General features: G+C 40.2%; 1 long non-coding RNA gene across 1 annotated transcript in view; it reads right to left on the bottom strand.

The window, feature by feature from the left end:
• Positions 1-23,245, bottom strand: part of LOC131491817 (uncharacterized) — a 28,842-nt gene extending 5,597 nt beyond the window's left edge. Inside the window, exons 1-5 of the long non-coding RNA XR_009251659.1 lie at positions 22,308-23,245; positions 21,785-21,967; positions 19,554-21,339; positions 3,105-3,203; positions 2,435-2,539 (exon numbers count right to left, since the gene is read on the bottom strand). This is a non-coding gene — a long non-coding RNA (uncharacterized LOC131491817). The remainder of the gene's footprint in view (positions 1-2,434; positions 2,540-3,104; positions 3,204-19,553; positions 21,340-21,784; positions 21,968-22,307) is intronic.
• Positions 23,246-23,467: the final 222 nt, after the last annotated feature.

Genomic DNA, 23,467 nt, shown 5'->3' with positions numbered 1-23,467 from the left:
GGGTTAAATATGTAAGGAGCATTAAGGAATCTACTCCTGAAATCATATGCTAACTAACTTGGATGTAAATTAAACAATTAATTAATTAAATGTTTAAAAAAGCATATGGGTTCCTGAGAATTGGTTTATGGTTCACCTCTGGAGTTAAGGGAGGTCAATACCCCCCAAACTGTGACACAATGCTGTACAGTGTAAATGGGATGGGATGGATGCTGGGAGAGGAGGCAACTAATTGGATCTACTCTGAGAAACCATAACATAATCAGAGGATTGCTCTGTGAACATGGAATTGGAATGAGGAAAACCAGATACACAAGTGCTTAATGGTATCAAGGTAGATAGCACGATTTACCCAACTTTCTACATGGATTTCCTTGCCAAGCATTCTAGAAAATCTCCTACCTTCTGAGTCTATCAACATACCTTAAGAATGAATGGAACAAAGAGACAAATACTGTATGACTCCAGTGACATGAGGTACCTAGAGTAAGCACAATCACAGAGACAGAAAGAACAGTGGCTGTCAGGGGCGGATAAAAGGGAATGAGGAGCTATTCTTTAATGGGTATAGAGTTTCAGTTTGCAAGATGAAAATAATTCTGGAGACAGATGGTGGTGATGGTTGCACAACAGTATGAATGTATCTAGTACCACTGAACCACACACTCAAAAATGGGAAAGATGTAAACTTGATGTTGCCTGTATTTTACACAACTTTTTTAAAAAAAAGGAATAAATGGATCTACCAGATGAGTTATGAGTATATCTTGCAGGCCTTGGGGTTGAATCTAAGCATCTCCACTCTAAAGTGTTATAAGCTTGTTTTTAAGTCAAATTATAAAAAAAAAAAAAGTATAAAGTATTTTTCTGTTGCAAAAGAGAGAGGGTCAAACACCACAATGACACACAATGATGAAAGTATCAACATTTGGGCTCAAGGAACATGTTGGAGGCAGTCCTGAGTCTCCGGCCATCCCAAGATTTAAGGTAGGTGTGTCCCGCTTAAACCAGCACAGCTGGAGACCATTTAAGTCGTGTTCTAGGATAAAGACCTCCCCAGTGCTCTGCCACCCCATACCACAAGAGCCTTGCCAGTGTGAAAAACCCTGTACACTCAGAGGCCATCATCTGCGAAGTTCACATTACGCGCATTGGTGCCAACCAGTACAATCTCTGGCTCTTTCTGCAGGGCCAGCTCGTTACTGGACTACCTGAGAGAAAGTGGCTGGAGGTGTCCACCAGAGAAACTGGCTTGTCTCCCCTCATAATTTTACATCCAGGCGCTTGGAGGAAGCTCCCTGTAGTCCCCAAGTACAGACTGAAAACACTGATTGCATTTCAGAAACAAAATAACAGGACAGAGGAAACAGATCGTTGGTAGCTAAAGCAGCACCTCCAGGCGCCTGGAAAAAGAGCTGGTGGCGTCAGAGCGGGTAAAGGATGAAGGAAGTGTACAGAGTGTGAGTGCCTGATAAGGTTTGTAAGCCAAGCAACCTGAGCGTGAGTAACGGTGCTCTGCGGAGCTCTTTTTTTTTTTTTTTTTTTTTTTTTAATTTTTTTTTTTTCAACGTTTTTTATTTATTTTTGGGACAGAGAGAGACAGAGCATGAACGGGGGAGGGGCAGAGAGAGAGGGAGACACAGAATCGGAAACAGGCTCCAGGCTCCGAGCCATCAGCCCAGAGCCTGACGCGGGGCTCGAACTCACGGACCGCGAGATCGTGACCTGGCTGAAGTCGGACGCTTAACCGACTGCGCCACCCAGGCGCCCCTGCGGAGCTCTTTATTACATTTACTTTGATTTCTTTACACCACGCGATTCCTGCATATCTGATCATTGAACTCTAGAGCATCCATGCACGTACTCCGCTGATGTGGCCCAACGGCAACCACAGATACTCCCTTCAAAGAATATTTCTAACTGAAGGATACATTTACAATTAAAGAATAACTATTTCTTAAGACTTAGTGATTCCTATAGAATTAAATACCATCCTCTCTAATGGTGGATTAGCATTTCCTAAAGAAAGGAGCAAGTCTACAGAGAAATGTGAGACATAAGCTAGTGATGAGCTTGTGGTTTAGGTAGGTTTCGTAGTGAGTGAGAAGCTTAACACACCTATTCTTAGTGGGGTTATGTATTATTATTTGTGACATGGTAATAGTGTTTTGGGCATCTGTTAAGTGCAGGACACTGTGGCAAACTCTGTATACACATGGGCTCCTCTAACCCTTAAAACACTGTAAGGTCAGTATCATTCCCAGTCTACAGACAAAGAAATCAAACTCGAAGTATTTAGTAACTTGTTTGGGATCACATAGTTAAGAAACAGTAGATCTATGGTTCAAACTAAGATCTGTCTGAATTCACCCCCCCACAAAACAAAACAAAACAAAACAAAACAAAACAAAACAAAACAAAACAAAACTTATACTCGTAATGATCATGGTTAAACAGACCTCTGTCTTCATTGGACCAAAGAAGCTTTGGTGGGCATCCCCATACTTTGAGTACTTCTCTCAGAGGCACCTAGACGAAGCTGGATGTTAGAAAAACAAAATCTATCATTTAGGCAAAACAGACACCAAAACTTGAAGTTCCATAAAGTTCACTATGAGTGGTGGTAGCCTGTCTCATCAGGAGAGGAAATGGAAATTTTACTCCTGAGTAGTAAGTGAGTTCCCCTGTTTTCAATCTTGCTTGTGAAGCCTACTTCAAAGGACTACTGCTGGCATAGCATCAAGATTAACCAGGGGTTAGCAGACCCAGGTTCAAATTCAAATTCTATCACTGGATAGCTTGGTCAAGTCACTTAATTCCTGGAGCCTCAGTTTTCTCATCTATAAAATGGGCAGCAGAATAATGTAAAATTATTAGCTTCCTTTGAATGTTAGCTATTTGAATAAGTTTGCCACTGTGCTTTTAATTTTCATTTCTCTAATGACTGATGATGTTAAATATCTTTTCATGTGTTTGTTTGCCGCTGTATATCTTCCTCAGCAAATTATCTATTGAAATCTTTTACTCATTTTTAAAAATTGGGTTATTGGTCTTCTTAGTATTAAGTTTTGAGAGTTTTCTAAAAATAAGTTCTGGATACATACCAAGTGGAGGTGAGGATATGGAACTGCTGGAACTCTCCTACATTGCTGGTGGGAATGTAACACATGCAACAACCACTTTGGAAAACTGCTTGGCAGGTTCTGAAAAAATTAAATATACACTTAGAATATGACCCAGCCATTCTAGTCCTAGGTTTTTACCCAAGAAAAGTGAAAACACATACCTAAGCAAAGACTTGTGCCTGAATTTTCATAGCAAGTTTATTGGTAAGAGCTCCAAACCAGAAGCAACATAAATGCCCATGAAGAAGTGAATGGATAAACAAACTGTGGTATATCCATACAATGGAATATTACATGCCTTGAAAAAGAATGAAGCACTGATGCAAGCTACAACATAGGTGAATCTCAAAATAATTATACCAAGTGAAAAAAAACAGACAAGAAGGAGCACATATTATATGATCCCATTTATACACAATTCTGGAAAATGCAAATTAATCTATAGCGACAGAAGCAGATCAGTGATTGGCTGGGAACAGGTAGAGGAGCACAGAGAGGTAGGAGAGGGGGAATACAGAGGAGCACAAAGAAACTTTCAAGGATGATGGATATATTCATTATTTTCATCACAGTTATAGTTTTCCTGATAAATAGATATAATATATAATATAAATATAATTGTATATAATTTTGTGTATATATGAAAATACATCCATTTGTACATTCTAAATAGGTATAGTTTATTATATGACAATTACACCTCATTAAAGCCTTAAAAATTTACTAGCTCCTAATATTCCCCTTGCCTTGGGAATTGCCCCTGATACAGACAAGGGTCCTCTAGCAATCATGGACCCTATCTTCCTGGCCAGAGCTCATTCATCTGACACTACAGGTCGCTAAAATGAGAAATATGGATGTCAGTGTTCTAGAGAAGTCCATAATTGTCCTTTTCTGAGGGCCCTGTAGTTGCCTGGCTCTGGCTCATCCAAAGACTGGTTATTTTAACTCTTAGATGTCAGGACCCGGGTGTCCTATCAATAAATTCCTTTCATGGGAGCTAGCTGGAGTTGGTTTCTGTTTTCTGCAACCCTGGGGAAGAAAAGAAATTGACACTTAACTCATCGCATTGATATTTCTTATGCTCTCTATCACAAATAGCCACAGTGCTATTGTTTTTATTTTAATTTTTAAGAAATTTTTAATGTTTTATTATTTATTTTTGAGAATGAGAGAAACAGAGCACGAGTGGGGGAGGGGCAGAGAGAGAGGGAAATACAGAATCTGAAGCAGGATCCAGGCTCTAAGCTGTCAGCGCATTGCCCGGTGCAGGGCTCAAACTCACAGACCGCGAGACCATGACCTGAGTTGAAGTCGGACATTTAACGGATGAGCCACCCAGGTGCCCCAACCACAACGCTATTTTAAAAGTAGGGTGTTCAACTGGCTCCATGAGTCATTCATTCATCTCTTCATTTAACAAGCTTTTATTTGATGGCATACTATGTGCCCAGTGCACTGCACCAAACATTTTCACATCTTGTTCAAATTATATAACAGCCTGTATAACGATCTCATCTTTACAGTTGAGAAGCTCAGGTTCAGAGGGGCTCAGTTACTTGCTTAAAGCTGAGAATCCCTAGTAGGCATTAGATCCTACCTGCTAGGATTTGAGCCCAGGCTGTCTAACTTCAGAGGCCATCCTTTTCATTACCTGTGCTCTGTTCCCTGGTTGTAGTAAGCCCTGACATCAATAATGTGCTCCAGTGTCCAGTCACCATGGCTAGTGCCTGTAGGAGCCAGGGGTCCCAATATGCTTCCCTGATACTCTCGTGGCCAACAACAGTGTCAGCTGATGACCGCTCTGGGCCTCGTCCCCTCTGCAAGCCGTAGTGTCCTGGGAACGGATGAATTATCTATTCCAGAAGGCAGGGACAGTCAGGGGATCCTTTTTCCCTGGTGTTGCATTCTGTTACCGAGTAATGAAACTGACTCCTCAGCAACAAATAAGCAGCAAAATCCTGAAAATAAAAATGGTCCTCCAGAACTACAGGGGATGTCCAACGCAAGGCGCCTTTGGCCACAAATCAAAAGATAATGGGGCTAGGATATTCTTCCTGAGAGCCCATGGGAACTTTGCACACTTACGAAAAGCTCAGGTTTGAAGCTGCACTTTTACACCGTTGCCGGAAACACCCCTAATAATTTTGGGCACACAGGTTCAAGTTAAAGCCAGAGACCTCATGATACTTTGTTTTCCTCAGGGAAGGCAGTCTACCAGAGTAAGAGAAGATTTTCATTTTCAATTTTAGAGATTTCAGTATAGTTTAAATGTGCTGCTCTTGAATTTAAAAATACAATAAAAGATGTCTCAATAAAAAAAAATAATAAAAGGGGAAAATCCATAGATATTCACATTATATATTCTTCCTTGTCATCACCCTGCAGATATATGAAAACTGCCCAGAGCTCATGTGCACTGCAAATCATCACAGAGACATTTGTAAGAGCAAAATGGACACGAGCATTCAATAACCTGGTAATGTGAACATAGCTTTTGTTATCATATCAATATGATAAAAAATTATATACACGTTAAACATATTTTCAAACAGTAACTAATAACATAGAGCAATATTTATGATTTGTTAAATGATAAAACTAGAGTACCAAAACAGGTATGTAGTTTGATCCTGATGTGTGTGGTTATGTGCACGCTGTCAGCAAGAAATGTACCAAAATATTAACAGCAGTGATATCTGAGTATGGGTAAAATACTTTCCTTCTTACTTTTATATAGTATCATTATTAAAACACATATATGCTAAATGTAATGTTGTACTGTCAACAGATTGGACCCTGAAACAGAAAAAGCATATTAATGGAAAAACTTATGAAATTGGAATAAAATCTGTAGTTTAGTTAATAGTAAATGTACCAGCGGTAATATCTTAGGTCGATAGTTGTACCATAATTATGTAAGATGTTAACATCACAGAAAGCTGAGTGTATCTTTGTACAATCATTGCAACTCTTTTATAAATATAAAATTATTTTTTGAAATACAAAGCTTTTCAAAATACATATATGGCCAGACAAGAGGAACAACAGTGACAGACAAGCCATTCTTTTTGGGCAGGACTGCATAATTTAGTAAGTATCAAATGCTTTCTTTTCCAGGTGTATCTTATTCTTGCATCTGGACTGTAGCACTGCCCAGTGCTACCCCAGGCGTCTCCGTATCCCCAAGAGAGCTCTTAGACCAGTGCTGGGCTAAGGATGTGCAAACAAGATCAACAGGCTCATTGATGAGCATACTTGTTCTGAGAAAAAAGTCACTAAAAGGGACACACACAAAAAAAACAGGGTTATGCTGCTTTTCTCATTTTTGCAAGTGCTTATAGCTCATTTCCAAGTGCATTTTAGATGAATAGAAAACATTAACAAACTAATTAGTTCGAACCATATGAAATTGCATTTTTAGCTAAAGATGTCCCATATCTCCATTCATATGGTTCAACTTAAATAATAAGTATTTTACATTAGTCACTGAGGGAGGGCATCAGGGGTAATACCTTATAAGTAACACTATACACTTTTATGCAATTTTTATTTCCATGAGCTCCTCTCCTAATAGGGCTGGCTATCTTATGATCTCAACTCATGTGCTTTCTTCTTCCCCAAAAGTTACGAGTGATAAAATTCTCCCCAGTGGCTTGGGATTAATTTCTAAAACGCCAACACATGTCATGCCACACTGATGTGCCCTGATTGGCTGTGAGATATGTAGCAAGTGACTCATTACTATTTTTTTTAAAAAACTCCAAATCTATAATTGGTTTATCTTTTGCTTTTTAATATAAATTAGAACAGATTTGAGATAATCCTTCTAACAGCCTTGCACTCACATTCACCCACTCACTTGCATCCCCAAACAGTTTCTCAAGTCAGGGAGAAAGAAGTGCAGGGAGAGGCAGGGTCCTGGGAGCCACGTTCACTGGCTGTTTGGGTTCTCGTGGCACACAGCCACAGAGCATCAGCTCGTGTGTGCCTGCAGACAAAAGGAGGCTGACAACCACTATCACAAAGGCTTAGCAACTGCCGCGTGTTCCAAAGTCAGAACACAAGAGTCCATTTGTGTCACCACAAATAAAAAGTTTATGTGGCACGTATACGCAACCTGACATCGGTAAGGGTATCTCTTGTGCTATGGCCACATTCATTGAAAGTGATGCTCTTCAAACTTGTTTTGTTTTTTTTAATTTTTTTTTTTAATGTTTCATTTATTTTTGAAAGAGAGAGAGAGACAGAGCACAAGCGGGGGAGGGGCATAGAGAGGGAGACACAAAATCTGAAGCAGGCTCCAGGCTCTGAGCTGTCAGCACACAGCCTGACGTGGAGTTCGAACCTGCAAACCCCAAGATCATGACCTGAGCCGAAGTTGGATGCTTAACCGACTGAGTCACCCAGGCGCCCCTAAACTTGTTTTTTTGTTGTTTTTTTTAATTAGGGAATGCTTTTCCTTCAAGCACAATCTTACAATTTATTCATTTATACAAAAATTCATCCTGAGTACCTATGGTATGCCAGAAGAGCTACACTACAGGAATTAATAAAACAGATGCTGTCTCCATGCACAAGAAATTAGTTGTGGAGACAATCAGTCAGGCAAAGACTTACATAAAGAATTATAAAGTCCAAAGTGTCATGAAATAGATGAGCAGGACATCGGGCAAGGGGGGAGTCTAATCAGATGAGGAGATCATGGAGCATTTCTCTGAGGCTGTTAAGTTTAAGCTGACACCTAAAAGATGAGGAGAGGCTAGCCAGGCAAGGAACAGGGAGACGGAGCATGAGGCAGACAACAGTTTTGAGGTTGGCAAACGAAAATGTGGACTGATGCCGATTTGCAGAACCGTGCAATTTCTCCCTGGCAATGACAAGCAGTCCAGGTGAACAACACAGAGGGCCTATTTTGGAATGACACAGAATTGGAAATTGGCAGTGGGTGTCACTGAGGGTCTAGGAGGTGGGGGAGATGAAAGTACTTTGAGAAATATGAAAATGTTAACATCCTGCAAGAGATCAGAGAGACCCAATATTTACCAACGCAGACACTTTTTTGTTTTTTTCTCAGAACTCTGCCATTCTTGCAGAGATCTGAATGCCTCTGACCCTTCCTAGGGACTCGGAAATGTCGAGCAGATTTCACTAAAATCTGGAGGTGGCTGGAATAGAAGTGAAAGTTCCCATCATCAGGATTATATCATTTCTTAGAAGACAGCCATCACCCATATATCAACAAATGGAGCCTAAGGCAGCCCTTTCTCCAGCTCTTTTCTCGGATTCCATCCCCCAACACAGGGAATAGTGTAAAATCTGTGCTAACTTGCCATGTCCCACATATTATCCGCCATTAACATAAATCAAGGTTTCGTGTTTGTAATTTACGTTTCAGCACTTAGAGAATACCTTGCTAGTTATTTTACACCAATAAATCAAACCAAAACTTTGTTAATAAAATATTAGAAGTGTCATAAGACCTCTGATTTATTTAAAGATGTCTAACATTCTTGATCTCCATTTATTTCAAGTTTTAAGAAGAAAAATGGTTAGCTGGATCATCCTGCTCTTATTTTAATTCTTTAATTTAGGAGATTACATCTCAGCTCCAAAACCATTTTTAATAATGAGATATGCAATTTTTAACTGCTGATGTTTTTAAAAGAATAAACATGATTAAGATTAATTCCTGCAGTCCCAGATATACTCAAATAATGGATTAGTCTGTATAGCACATTTGATTCATGTCTGATAGTCAAGCTTTTTTATTTTAGTTGCATCCATATACACAGAAGTTTACTCCTTTGTTTGCTTAGAAGCCAGAATTGCTTATGCAATAGGAGAAAATGAATATAGACTGGGCACTCCTGGGTAGGACACTCCAGTTCCCCAGATTACTAATTGTATATATTCACAAGGAAAGAGTAGGAGACAGCAAGTTAACATGATAAAACAGAGAGCAAATGATATCCATGGATAACAGAAAGGTTCTTTTCAAAAGTAGACTGCCAGAAGATAAGAATTAAATAGATGAGAAAAAAATAAGTGAAGAGGGGAGCAGAAAACTTTTGGAGGTGATCAACAGCTTTATGGCATAGATTGTGGTGATGGTTTCACAGGTAGACACTTATCTCCAAACTCAAGTTGCGTACATTAAATATGTACAGTTTTTTTTACATGTCAATCATTCTACAATAAAGTGTTTTTGTAACAACAACAAAGAAGCAAGAGAATTAAATAAGTGGAAGGCACTGAAAGGAAAAGAAAATTTGCATAAGCACACAGAAGAAGAATGGAAGGGAGATGTTCCTTTTCTAGCAAAGACTTATGTCCACACCTGATCTCAAGGCAAAAATGGATTATGCATGTTTGGTGCCAACTTATTTATATTTCCCACTGGAAAGTGTGAGGGGCAAATTTTTGTTGTTGACCTTGGAAATAGTTACCAGCATCCTTCATGTACTACTTGAATGATTTTTGTCCTCCCTGCATTAGTGAACACATATAGTTTCGATGCTGACGGAAAGTCAGGCAGAACGATATAATGGAGCTGGTCACTGTTTTTGCAATTTCAAAATGACCAGAAAAAGGATTTACACATATCTGACATCATCTTGGAGGCCCTTACCACATTGACTCTTTGGTATTTGCCAAATAATACTACTAAGTGACAATGTTGAACATAAAACTAACATTTATTGTAAAATGAGAAATAATCCATGATAAGAAGTTTTTTTTTAAAAAATGCAAAAGAGTCAGGGCGCCTGGGTAGTCAGTTGAGCATCCAACTTCAGTTCAGGTCATGATGTTGCTGACAGCTCAGAGCCTGGAGCCTGCTTCAGATTCTGCGCCTCCCTCTCTCTCTGCACCTCCCCTGCTCACACTCTGTCTCTCTCTCTCAGAAAATGAATAAACAAAAAAAAATTTTTTTAATAAAATAAAAATGCAAAAGAGAGTTAGTAATTCGTAAGGTCATTCCTTCTTAGTGTTGACTAGACGTAACAACTGGGGAGGGGGGAAACTTGACTATATCAGGGGAAAAAACTTGACTATGCTCAGCAACTAACAGCCATTTGCTCTAGAAAAACTCAGGAGCTTCATTCAGTTTTATCATGTACAAGGTAAGAGTATTAAACAGTGTGATCTCTTAGGGCATACTATGATTGACTCTACCCGCCGTGATACTATGGTCTTCCATTGAGTTCAGATCCTTAAAATAGATTTCCAACTTCCAAGTATGCTTAACTGACAAATTACTGGCTTGTCTAAGAAAACAGTACCCTTTCTAGCCTAGGTCTTGCTACCCCTGAGAAATACTAAATACATTTAAAGGGATCCATAGATTAGTTATTTATATAAACTCAAGATTAGAGCAACATCTTTCTTTCAATTTTACTTCTTTTCCTTACGTGATTTGTTCAGAACCAAAAGAGGTAGGACACTGTTTTCTCCTCTCATTGATGGCAATTTTCCAACAGGGCACACACATTACTCACTGTACTCACACTACTATTTGCACACACATTATGGAACTATCAAAGAGTAATAAGAATCATAGTCAAAGAACAGATGCTGGAAATAGACTGCAGAGTACCCAAGTGTCCATTTTTAAAGCTCTAAATATTTTAAAGGTTAATTAAGAAAGAGAAAGGATTGTTTGCTATGCCCAAAGAGGCACATGTGGCGACAATTAAGAAAAAGAAAGAAGAGGATTCTCAGTAATACCTAATACACAGCAGAGTCATTTCTTAAGAAACCTAAATAGGAAAAAACAGTTAATGCTTAAACTTAACAGGGGAAAGACCAAGTTGTCAAAAATAATTTTAAACAATGATTTACAGGATTAGATGACCTAATGTTGAATCTTTTCTCCCCCCATTTTCAGATTCTCAATTTCTGCGACTGACCTTCCAGTGAAGCTCCCTGGATCATACAGTGCTAGTGAATAAAACAAATAAGCAACGAGAAGCTAAAAGAATGAAGAAAGGCTATGTATTCCTACAACTCAAGTTCAAAATTCAGTCTCCAGTCCACAGCCTGCCTGATAAGATAAAAGAAAAACATTCAGATCCTTGAATTTAATCCTCAAAGAAAAGTCACCCCATTAGATAAAGCACCACACAGCCCTCCTCTCTCTGAGGCTATTGTCATGAGCTGTTTCCACCCATGTTTCCATTAACACAGTAATATAACTGCCTTTGGCATATGTTTGAGAAATGTAATAGCACCTCGTCTGCATTTCTAGTTGCAGGGATGATAGAGAGGGTTGCTGTGGGACCTTACGTCTTCTTGCCCAGTAATGCTATGGCTTTACCTATGGAGTGTAAAGATGTAGTTCGTTGGAACAGTTGGGCAAACCAGGATGTGGAAGATCTCACTTTGCCTAATGACCTAAAGGGTAAGCTACACATGCCTTATAATTTCCTGGGACCAGAAAGGAAGGAGAAATCACTCTGCCTCTCCCAATTCCTGAACAATTATGGGAATCTCAGACCTTGGACATGTCTTTGTTCTGTTTGGTGGCACTCTGGGTATTTATTATGTGTGGCCCTGAAGAGGCCCTCAAACACTATCTAAAAATAGAAGAAGGAGGAGTGCCTGGGTGGCTCAACCAGTTAAGCATCTACCTCTTGATTTCAGCTCAGGTCATGATATCATGGTCGTGAGATCAAGCCCCATGTCAGGCTCTGCACTGGGTGTAGAGCCTGCTTAAGACTCTCTCTCCGCCCCTCCCCCACACTATAAATAAATAAATAAATAAATAAATAAATAAATAAAACAAGGAGGAATGTGTTCTAGGGAGAAAAGCAAGTGTCCTACTCCTCTCTTCTAGACCAGGGATTCGGTATGATGGAAGCAAACTCATTAGAACTTAGTGATTTATGATGATGGTGTTTCATATTAACACTCTTAAGAAAAAGAAACCTCAAACTACCCTAAGCTCAAAGAGGATAGAGGCATAAAGACAGGTGTAGGTCTCAACCCTTCTCTAACATGTAAAGGCATCATTATGATAGTCATGCCTGATCTACTTGGACTTAATCTGTGAAACAGAACGTTCAGTGTCTACAGTTGAGGCATCCTTCCTCAATTCTCAATTATTTCTCTTTCAAATCCAGGTTTTTCTTGGACCACTAACTGCTTTCAAAAGTATCTCAGGCAATTCCTAGTTTTCTAGTAAGGTTGAAAGGACTATAAGGAAATTGGTTAATGTTAACACTGGGTCCAGTACCTGGAGCAGAAGAGACTGGGATTAGCAGGGATCCAGTTATATGTACCTGACATGAATGGGCTTGTATATGAATAAACTGCGTGTTACAAGAGGCTTTTTGGCAGAACAAGAAAGAGAAGAAGCTTATGATGTAGTAAAATGTTCTAAGAGGTATGCTAAGTTTGACCTCAAAGTGAAAAGGACCGCACTTACAAAGTATTCTTTCTTAAGAATTGAACCACCATCTGGGAATGCAAGGTGGTGCAGCCACTCTGGAAAACAGTATGGAGGTTCCTCAAAAAACTAAAAATAGACCCTACGACCCAGCAGTTGCACTACTAGGCATTTATCCACTGGATACAGGGGTGCTGTTTCGAAGGTGTGCACCCCCGTGTTTATAGCAGCACTATCAACAATAGCCTAAGTATGGCAAGAGCCCAAATGTCCATCAGTGTTTGGATGGATAAAGAAGATGCAGCATATCTGTACGATGGAGTATTACTCACCAATCAAAAAGAATGAAATCTTGCCATTTGCCACTTGGATGGAACTGGAGGGTATTATGCTAAGTGAAATTAGTCAGTCAGAGAAAGAAAAAAATCATATGACTTCACTCATATGAGGACTTTAAGAGACAAAACAGATGAACATAAGAGAAGGGAAACAAAAATAATATAAAAACAGGGAGGGGGACAAAACAGAAGAAACTCATAAACATGGAGAATAAACTGAGGGTTACTGGAGGGGTTGTGGGAAGGGGTATGGGCTACACAGGTAAGGGGCACTAAGGAATCTACTCCTGAAATCATTGTTGCACTATATGCTAGCTAATTTGGATGTAAATTTAAAAAAACAAAAAAATAAAATAAAATAAAAAAGAATTGAACCACCATCTTATTAAGCTCTCACATCTATCAGTTAAAACAAATATAGTAGATATATATGGTAGTTAAAAGCTACCTTGAAGAAAGAACCAACCTTAGATCATTGGACATTCTACAGAAATTCTGACATCATCTCTCCAACAAATTGATGGCATTAAATGTGTGTGTGTGTGTGTGTGTGTGTGTGTGTGTGTGTGTGTGTGTCATTTGGAATGAATAAAACTTTAATGATGTAACAACCAACTGGACTGTATTTGGATCCTAACTTGCACAAACCAAGTGTGAAAAGTCACTCTGATGATAATCAGGGAAGTTTAAACATAGACTTCTAGATGACACTGGGGAAAGTCCTCATCAGTTACAAGTCTATCCTGACACAAAATGACAAATTTAATGTTCTCAAGAAAAAAGTGGGGGAGTAACTGAGACACCATGAGCAAAACGTTAATTATTATTGAAGCAGCATAACAGATAAAGGCAGGTCCCTTCTAGTCTCTTGTGAGTATTTCAAAATTTCCACGATAAAATAGTTTTTAAAAGCCAATGTATTACCATTAATCTTAAAAAGTATACAAATATCATTATTTTTTTATTTTTTTTAATGTTTTTTTTTTTTTATTTATTTTTGAGACAGAGAGAGACAGAGCATGAGCAGGGGAGGGGCAGAGAGAGGGGGAGACACAGAATCTGAAGCAGGCTCCAGGTTCCAAGCTGTCAGCACAGAGCCCAACACGGGGCTTGAACCCACGGAGTGTGAGATCATGACCTGAGCTGAAGTCTGACACTCAACAGACTGAGCCACCCAGGCGCCCCCATAAATATCATTATTATAACACAATTGATCACAGCGCAAAATGGAAATAACCTCAATGCTCTGCATCAGAAAAACACTCTTTAAAAACTATGATAAGCCAATCTGACAAAAATTATGCAGCCTTTAAGATGACAATGAGGACGAGGGGCACCTGGGTGGCTCAGTCGGTTGAGCATCCGGCTTTGGCTCAAGTCATGATCTCATGAACCGTGAGTTCGAGCCCCACATCAGGCTCTGTGCTGACAGATCAGAGCCTGGAGCCTGCTTTGGATTCTGTGTCTCCCTCTCTCTCCCCCCTCCCCTGCTCACACTCTCTCTCAAAAATAAACATTAAAAAAAAAAGATGACGATGAGGACAAAAGCAACAAAGAAAGTGCCTATAGGATTACTTTTAGAAAAAGGACTATATTCATATTATGATCCTAACTCTTTAAAATATGTGTGAAGATAAACGGAGTAGAAAAGTATATAATAAAAATAAAATAGCAAGTTGATATGTTGTAAAGTGTGGTGGAATGTTTTTCTTTTTGGCGATACAACATTGTTTCTGAAACACATAGACACATAAAGAGCTGATGTGAACAAAACAACAAAAATTGATCTGGGCCTCCATATGCTGAAATGTAACACAGTGCAGCAGAAATAGCACCGGCTTTGGAAATGGACAATCTGGGCGAGTTATTTAAACAATCTGAGAATTGGTTTCCTCACCTCCAAAATTAACATAAAATGTCTACCCTTGGGAACGCTGCAAGGACAGTGATGTGATTAAATATCTATCACAACTACCTGGCAGCAGTAAACCTTCTATAATCAGCACTTATCACTATTGTCATATTAAAGAGAAGAGAAGGAGGTGTGCTGATGGGGAAGCAGCTGCAGATTTTTATGGTAATATGGCTTCTTCACAAAAAAAATGAAGACAGGGCAAAATGCAAAGAGGCCGTCAAACCTTACTTGGGCCAGCTGGAGGTAAGGGCTAGCTGGAGAGGTGCTAAGGCTTGTCTGGTGTCATGAAGCAGAGGTGGGCAGGGGCGAGGTGAATAGGGTCCCCCTCTAGAAAAATGGGAGAGCCATGTAATACCGTGTTCAAAGAATCCTGCAGCTTCAGGGCAAAACTTACCAGGTCTAGAGGAAGGGGAAGAAGAGCATGAATGGAGGAAACTAAGAAAAAGGACCTAGAGGACTGATAAGGTATAAGAAATGTTTAGGTGCCTTTTTATGGGGCTAGAGAGATGGGCCATAAATCAATTGTAATTGTATGATGGATGACAGGGTTTCAGAGATTGAATGACCTGAAATTCATGTAAAATGATCTCCTCCCCTGTCTCCATTCTACAAAAAGAGAAAATTACATCCAGAAAGGGGAGGCTCCAGGTACTATAGTCAGGTTCTATGGAAAACTCTGTCTAGAACTCTGCCAGAGAACTGGTTGTACCTCATTATGCCATCCTCCAAGATGTTTTGTCCCATGATCACCAAATCAATTCTTTTCATCCATATTTCTTTCTTATTTTCTCCCTCCCTCCCTTCCTTTTCTTCCTTCCTCTCTTTCTTTCTTTCTTTCTCTCTCTCTCTCTTTCTTTCTTTCTTTCTTTCTTTCTTTCTTTCTTTCTTTCTTTCCTTCTTTCTTTCTTTCTCTTTTTCTTCCTTCCTTTCTGTTAGAAAGAGAGAGAGAGCATAACCAAGGAAAGGGGCAGAGAGAGATGGAAAGAGAGAGAATCCCAAGCAGACTTAGCACTGTCAGCACAGAGCCTGACACAGGGCTTGATATCATGACCCGGGGATCATGATCTGAGCTGAAATCATGATCTGACTCTGACGCTTGACTGAGCCACCTAGGCACCCCCTACCCATATTTCTTAAATATATGTTGCTCTCCATGTCTTAGAATGAACAGTAAAATACAAGCTCTTATTCTTTTCACTAATCTCTTTCACATCAAAAGCTCCCTACTAACTTCAAATTATCTTGTTGCATGTAACAAAAGAGAATGTATTGAACATTTGTCCAGTAAATGCTCTGTCGGCACCCACTATGGCCAGGCATATAAAGATGAACGGCACACAACCCTTTGGATTGTGGTCAAGGAGCCGACAATCCAAAGAAGACAAACATGCTTACAAATAAGCATAATCCTCTAAGTACACTCTGTCATGGTCGATGTGCTGTGATATTAAAGAGAATAAAACTCTTTAGACCTAGAGAGGGAGGTTAGGAAAAGGAAACTTCACTGCCAGGTGATGTGGGAAGAGAGCCGGAGACAGAATAGCTGGTCAACAGGCAGAGACAAAAGGTGGCCAGTTCCGGTCTGTGCCAGGCACAATCGCTTAGGGAAAATTACCAGAAAACATGGCAAGCACTCGGTAGAAGAGGAAGTTGGGCTGGACTTCTGCAGAGAAAAACCAGTCGGGCAAGCTGGCAGCAGAGTCAAGACCAAAGTACAAACCAACCTCTTTTAAGTTGTAAGGAGATATTTTTAAAAAGAGAGAGAAAGAAGAAATGAATTTGTCTCTGCGCTCTAACTAGAATCAGATGATTAAAAGTGAATCATCGAGGGAGCGCCTGGGTGGCTCAGTCGGTTGAGTGTCCGACTTCAGCTCAGGTCATCATCTCACGGTCTGTGAGTTCGAGCCCCGTGTTGGCCTCTGTGCTGACAGCTCGGAGTCTGGGGCCTGCTTTGGATTCTGTGTCTCCCTCTCTGTCTGCCCCTCCCCCATTCATGCTCTGTCCCTCTCTGTCTCAAAAATAAATAAACATTCAAAAAAAACCTGAATCATCACAAATAAAAAAAGAAAAAATAAAAGAAAAAGTGAATTATTGCCAGCTGAGCTGTAAGAAAACTCTAAGAACAAGACTGGTACTGGTCTCGTACAGATTCTGGCAGCTGCTACCAAACCTACTTTTTGAGGGTGTTAATCCTGGGGCGAGCGTACAAATTCCTGGCCAAAAAAAAATTGCTTTTTCTTCCCCCTTTTTTGGAATCATGCCTCTTTTCTTCTGGCTTTTTCTTTCTTGCTTTAGAAATCAGTTGTGGTACCTAGATTAGAAATTTCAACTGGAAAATATTCAGTCTCTTGTGATGTGATCTTGCTGGTCCTCTATAGCCTCTAAGAAATGATCCTTCAAAACTGCCCAGTGATGAGGCACTGACAGACAGCCTTCGAGAAGCAGACCCTCCTTCTCTGAAGAACCACCTCTCTATGGGTGTCAAATTGTAGGGACATGTTGTTACAAGAGGGAGATATCATTACATTTTCAAATCCAAAGTCAGCTCTGAGGAAAAGTTTATGAGTGCTGCAAAATACATTGTGAGCCACACAGGAAGGTCAGGTAAAGGTCGCTCTAGAGATGGGGCCCTCAATCCAAAGAGGAAGGAAAAAGAGCAGGAAGCCAACATTGCTTGCGGACCTCCTTCGTGCTAGGCACCACCATAAGAACTTTACATGTGTTATCTAATGTTTTGCTTTCCTCTGTTCCTTATTTCACTCAGATTTATTCTTTTAAGTACCTCAGAGTAGTCTGTGCACATTCTATCATTTCTACTGAGGATGAATTTGGAGATGATTCGAGCAAGGAGACTGATGATGCCAGAATCCGGGAAAGACCTATCTCAAAACCTATCTCTTCAAATTCCCAGAATATATATTCTTTGTAAGAATTCCTACTATTTTTCAGATGACAGGGCATTTCAGGATACACACTGACAGGAACATTAGGATTTCTTAAAATACAGAGTGGGCATAAAGACTACTAAATACTCTGTGGATTTTGCCCTGAACTGGCACATCCCTCTGCTGAAAATTAGTGCATTTTCTGAACCTGGGTGCTGATAGGAGAATGAACACAGGAAGAAGAAAGCCACATGAGGACTTCACTCTCCCACCTGACAGACTCTCTCGAGGCGGCCCTGCAACCCTGCCCACTGATTCACATTCTTCTCTGCTACATGCCTGCCTGTGCCTATTAGACTATTAAAATATTAATAGGGTCTTGGTATCTGTCATTATTAATTTTAGAGACTAACAAGGACATGCTGAGCCATACTATTGATAGATTTGTAGAATATGTTAATCACAGCACTCATTACTCAGCTAAGTTATTATTTTTTCAGATGCTTTTTCTCCACTAATCATTTCTGATATTTAACAATGTATCATCTCCAACGATGCACCCTTATTTCTTAGAAGTCTATTTATATATGTATTTTTTATAATGTCTTTTATAGCAACAATTTATTAAACAATTGTGGGGCCCCATCACGTAATGACAAAATCTTCTGACAAATATCTAGAGAGTTCAGCTAAGAAAATGAATAGATTATTAAATCTGGCAGAAAATAATATGTGCCCGCTTTTGAAATGAGAAAGCTGAAGCAAAGAGTTAATCGACTTTCTAACAACTAACATGTATGAAGATCTAATCTTTTCTCATTTCAGAAGCTTGAGATTTACACTTGGGGTGTGCATTGAACAAAGGCAGACTCCGGTATTCCCCTTAGAGCATATGACTTACGTAGAATTGCAAAGGTAACTAAGAAGTCTTTTTCTTGTCACTCAAAACCTTCAACACAAATTATGTATAGAGGAAAAGAACAAATCATGTAGTCCTTAAGAAGTAATTGCAAATCCCTTCTTCAGGGAACGATTCGCATCTTTCTTCATGAGTGACTGCCATCACACACGTGTCTCTCCAGCCTTTCTATTCTCCTCGATCTATTTCCACTATCATTTCTAAGAGATCAGTACATGAACTGCCCCCAAATGGGATGGTGGGGGCAAAATGTATCGACCACAGTCTTAAATTAGAAAGGCTTATGCAGGGGCGCCTGGGTGGCTCAGTTGGTTAAGCAACCAACTTCAGCTCAGGTCATGATCTCGCGGTCCGTGAGTTTGAGCCCTGCATTGGGCTCTGTGCTGTTGGCTCAGGGCCTGGATCCTGCTTAGGATTCTGTGTCTCCCTCTCTCTCTACCCCTCCCCTGCTTGTGCTCTCTCTGTCTCTCAAAAAATGAATAAACATTAAAAAAAATTTTTTTAAAGAAAGACTTATGCATCATACCCCATTACATACAGCACAATCTATATCAAAAGGCTCCAGGTGAGTCAATGCTTATGCCATCCTTCAGATATTGTGTTACTACTTACTTACTGTAGTGTCTACACCCTCCACGAAGAGGGCTGAGGAAAGAAAGGGTGAGAAATGCAGATGGGACCTGAAAATAATCTGGTTGCATTATCACCGTTACTATTTATTAAATACCTCTTAAGGGGACTTCAGGCAGAAGTAGAAATGCTTTCAGTGTAGTGTCTGAAATATCCCCAGTTGTTCTTTATCTAAGGCTCTCTCTATCACAAATCAGATAGTGATACACCTCTTTTGAACACAACTAGCCGGGCTTTTCATGGCCCAGACTCACAAAGTGACAAGTTAAAACAGTCTTACTCCTCTGAGGCCACAACTAAAATGTAAAAGAAAACAAAACAAAAAAATAACCCAAACAAATAAACGAACAAACCTCTGGGGAAGGTGTTTTCAATTTTTAGTCTTGTGTAGTTCATGCTTAAATTGAGAATCCAGATCTCTTCTAATGACCTTGAAGAAGCTTCCAGTTTTCCAGTTGTAAAATGTAAATCTCAGCCCACTTGCCCAAAAGCATTCAATGATGAATTCCGTTAAAGAGAACATTATATGAAATGGGACACTCTGAAAAGAGGGGCTTGCAATTAACCCATGTTTCCTCACAAACTCCTTACTTTCACTCCTGTTATTAAAAATCTTCTGAAAATTAGTTCTGTCATCTTTGGTATTTAGAACATAACTGAACCGTCTTGGTGAATGAAGCCCCCTTGCGGGTTAATCCATCATTCTGAAACCAGTTATTGGTCCCCGTTACGGGGAAGGTAGAAAGTATAGTAGAAAAGACAAGAGAATGTTGACATCATAAACATCCTGAAAGCTGTTACTTTTCCACTTAATCCCTGACACAATGCCTTCTCCTGTGATCTCTTTTAGTCTCAAGTGGATACGTAGGTGAGTGGGCCAGTGAGGGGTGGCGTGTGTGAAAAGAATGGATAATAATTCACATTTGTTCCATCATGGAGTGAACTACTAATACTCTTCATGTCAACCTTTTTTTTTTTTTTTTTTTTTTTTTTTTTTTGCCAGGCAGTCACTCTCTTTGTCTCTGCCTTACTACCATTGCCACAATGATACTACTGGGTAATGCTATGGAGTGAATTGTACCCCGTAGCCCCCCCCAGTTCCTATGGTGAAGCCCTAACCCACAGTGTGATGGTGCCTGGAGATGGGACCTTTGAGAGGTAAACAGGCTTAGATGAGCTCATGAGGGGAGAGTCTCATGGATTAGTGTCATTGTAAGAAGACATCTTAGACCACAAAGCTTGCTTTCCCTCTTTCCAAAGAAGAGGTCATGTGAGCACACACTGAGATGCCCACCGTCTGCAAACCAGCTGGAGAACTCTCACCAGAACCCGACCGTGCTGGCACCCTGGTCTCAGACGTACAGCCTTCAGAACTGAGAGACAATAAATTTCTGTTCTTTAAGCCACCTCACCTACGTTATTTTGTTATCACAGTCTGAGCTGACTAAACCAGCTGAAGAGACAGAGATATTTTGGGAAGAGTCATTTCCATAAAAATAGAGTGGCTCTAAATGCAGTGGACAGTTATTTCATCTCCCTCATGCTCATACTTAGGAAAATTTCATTTAAATACACACCTGTTGACCAGTGCCCAGGGCTACTACTCTAGAAAAGCAAACGAAAGCATCAGAATGGAGGAACAAGAGAGTGACTACAGCTCTTCTCAGAAGATGGGGCAGTCCATTGCATTTTCTACTCCAATTGCAGCAGGGAAGAGCAAAGGCACTTTGTGATCCCTCTGGGAAGGAGCTGGAGCCCTGCCACCAAAGAGGTCAACACCAGGGCCAACTGCGGGCCAGCCCAAGCTTGTGCAACAGCTCCTCCGCACCTGGGCCCTCCCTGTGCCTTGTCCCTTATATTCCCCATGTCTTCGTGGTCTCTGGTGAGGCCCAGTGAGTTCAGTGAAGAGATCACTGGCCTCCAACAGAGAGTAACTTAAAAGGAGAGAAAGCGTGCTAAATCCCACTCTACAAACCAGGTCTGTTCAGTTCTGACTTGCGAATACGAAGCTTTCCATTTGACTCCATATGGTTGTGTTGCGTTAGGGTCCACACAAGGCTAAGATACACAGTTAGGTTTCCAGCTGCCAGTGGCCAAAAGTGAGGAAGTTCTCGGAGACATCAGTTTCTGATAAACTGTCTTCCCTGTTTAAAAAAAAAAAATTAGAACAAAATGTCAACGCCATGCAGGCAAGCACAGAGATGGAAATGAAAACTCTTCCTATCACCGCGGGCTTTATTTTTATTTTTAATACAATTGATTTGGATCAATTTGAGATAACTGCCGGGAGACGCAAGGCTTTATTTTTGGACACGTCATTTGTTTTTGTTTCTGATCTGGGCTCAAAAGGAAGATTGCCAGTGTTTTTCCAGTGGCACAAAACAGTTCCAGAAGAGTTAAAATAAGACACCCTACCTGCTTAATCTGCCAGAAAACACATGAGAGGAGCAATCAGCTCTGGAAAGAGTTGCTCTGAATGAGGTATGCCTGGCTGCTTTAGGCCAGGCTGTTTGTCAGTCTTTCAAAATTCAAGTCATTACCAGATGCTGATCTACTATAATATTGTGATATTTTATCTGATTACACTTACCTGATTGTGCCTTATCTGCTATTTGCCTTTCCATTCTTCCATGTATATTAAATGCAGGTGCTTTTATTATTCTGAGAGCTGGAAAGTGTTGACTGCTCTGAATATAAATGGGGATATTATATCATTAACTTGCTCCGAAAGCAGGGCCATTCACTGTGTAAATCACATGCAAGGTACCTAGTGGAGACACAATAAACCATAATGTCTTGAGAAAGAAAGCAATGAGGAATGGATAAGGAGATAAAAATTTAAGGCATTGTTAAAGAAGGGTAATCTTCAAAATCCTATTTGGTTCTTTCAAACTAGCATTCATTGATAATATAACCTTTGTATTAGAAACTTTTCTAAGTTCACAAAAAAAAATAAAACTTTGGGGGAAGGCATGATAACATGTAATGTTATCACTCATAGGATTGCATAAAAACACGATCACTAACATTCTATGGCTTATCTAAGTTAGGAGAAGCAGTCTAATATTTTAGTAAAGTACAGTTTGCTTTGGCAAATATATTCTTACCTGACGTAGGTGGACACCTTAAACAAGGTGAACAAATAGCCAAATGCTTTGCATATTTCCAGATGTTAAAAGTGAATGGTGTAGAATCTGGTTGCGAATTCCAAAGAAAGTAATATGCAGTGAATTAAGGCACAGCCGTGACAAAGTGCGCCTGCCCAACGGTCTGAGGTTATATGCTCTGCTTAGTTTCCACTGTGTTGGCCTCACTAAAGTTAATCCACAGCTTTTTAAGTGGAAAGTTTCAGAAAATCCATTTCTGGAGCAAATGTTATGTGAGAGCGGAAATGAGCCACTGTCCTCTGTTGGATAGAGTATCAGATGGCCTGTCATCTATCAGTGTGTCAGATTCTGCTATGGAGGTAATAGCTGGGAGCCAGGCCCTGCAAAAGAACGCAAGTTATTCTCTGCCTGAAGCAGTATGGCCAGAGTCATCTTCTGACAATCAGATCTGAACATGTGGGACAGAAGAGAACAACTATGGATGGAAGCAACTGGGAACAAGGAGAGTAAGGTTCTCTCTCCCATGTTATCAAGGAGGAAACGGTTTCTGCTTTCACTTTCTTGTCAAATTCCGTGTGTGGGGGTGTAAGGCTACTCCTCTCTCCCTGCCATTTACCAGTAGGTACAAATGCATATAGCGACCAATTTTCTTTGAACTCAACAAATGTATATTTAAAACACTTCTTGGTGGCTCCTGGGTGGCTCAGTCGGTTAACAGTCTGACTTTGGCTCAGGTCATGATCTCCCAGTTCATAAGTTCAAGCCCCTGTCAGGCTCTGCGCTGACAGTGTGGAGGCTGGAGCCTGCCTTGGATTCTGTGTCTCCCTCATTCTTTGCCCCTCTCCACCCTCTCAAAAATAAATGAACATTAAATTTTTTTTTGATATGAAATTTATTGTCAAATTGTTTCCATACAACACCCAGTGCTCATCCCAACAGATGCCCTCCTCAATGCCCATCTCCTACCCTCCCCTCCCTCCCACCCCCCATCAACCCTCAGTTTATGCTCAGTTTTTAAGAGTCTCTTATGGTTTGGCTCTCTCCCTCTCTAACTTTTTTTTTTCCTTCCTCTCCCCCATAGTCTTCTGTTAAGTTTCTCAGGATCCACATAAGAGTGAAACCATATGGTATCTGTCTTTCTCTGTATGGCTTATTTCACT

This window comes from Neofelis nebulosa, chromosome 12 (genome assembly GCF_028018385.1).
Source record: "Neofelis nebulosa isolate mNeoNeb1 chromosome 12, mNeoNeb1.pri, whole genome shotgun sequence".
NCBI lineage: Eukaryota > Metazoa > Chordata > Mammalia > Carnivora > Felidae > Neofelis > Neofelis nebulosa.
The sequence above is the reverse complement of the archived record's forward strand: the minus strand, read 5'-3'. Positions and strand labels throughout refer to the sequence as shown.